This window comes from Orycteropus afer, unplaced genomic scaffold (assembly GCF_000298275.1).
Source record: "Orycteropus afer afer isolate SDZICR_OR568_19922 unplaced genomic scaffold, OryAfe1.0 scaffold00942, whole genome shotgun sequence".
Lineage (NCBI taxonomy): Eukaryota > Metazoa > Chordata > Mammalia > Tubulidentata > Orycteropodidae > Orycteropus > Orycteropus afer.
The window spans coordinates 389,622-390,475 of record NW_006922529.1 but is presented as its reverse complement, the minus strand read 5'-3'; the positions used below and the strand labels follow the sequence as shown (position 1 = coordinate 390,475).

General features: G+C 37.8%; 1 protein-coding gene across 1 annotated transcript in view; it reads right to left on the bottom strand.

The window, feature by feature from the left end:
* ABCB7 (ATP binding cassette subfamily B member 7) overlaps window positions 1-854 on the bottom strand; it is a 219,109-nt gene that overhangs the window by 23,336 nt on the left and 194,919 nt on the right. The gene's annotated exons all lie outside the window — the stretch shown is intronic.

The window sequence follows — 854 nt, the reverse complement described above, 5'->3', positions numbered from 1 at the left end:
GCCACCGATCTGGTAAGGGCAAAGACCCTAACTTAAGTTAGCTAATAAACTTTCCTATTGCTTTTGCATTGTCGTGTGTTGGCATATTCCTCGCCAAGCAACTCCTTCATAACCTGGGCACAACAATACCTGCCAATTAACAGCAAGTTCAGATAGAAAAAAATTCAGTATTGGACAGTCAATGAAGCCAAAAACAAATTCAATATGTAAAACCCAGAAACTTAAAACATATGAAAATATGATTATCTAAAATTTACCTGTAATATAAAATAAAGTACCATTTAGTATTCTCAAGGATTTTATTTTTTAATTCAAACTTTTTTTTTCTTTTTTTCCTATTCAACAATTTATATATATTTTGTTTTATGACACTCGTTGCAATCTGTGCAGTATAACAGCATTCTTCCTTCTTTCTCCCTGGGTTCCCTGTTTCCTTTCATCCCTCTTTCCTGACCCTTCCTGTCTTGTAAACTTTGTTTTTGTTTTTGGGCAAATGCTGCCCTTTTGGTCTCATATGGTTGACTGTACTGAGTATGCTCCTCCCTGGTATAATTATTCACTTTATGGGCCAGTCTATTGTTTGGCTGAGAAGCCCTGGTGGCACAGTGGTTAAAGTGCTAGGCTGCTAACCAAAAGGTCAACAGTTCATTTATAACAGCCACTCTGCAGAAGAAAGATGAGGCAGACTGGTTTCTGTAAAGATTTACAGCCTTGGAAACCCTACAAGACAGTTCTACTCTGTCCTATAGGTCTGCTATGAGGGAGAATGGACTTGAAGACAAAGGGTTTATTTTTGTTGTCGTTTGGTTGAAAGTTGATCCCTAGGAGTGGGTTCAATTTCAGGCTTGATGGGT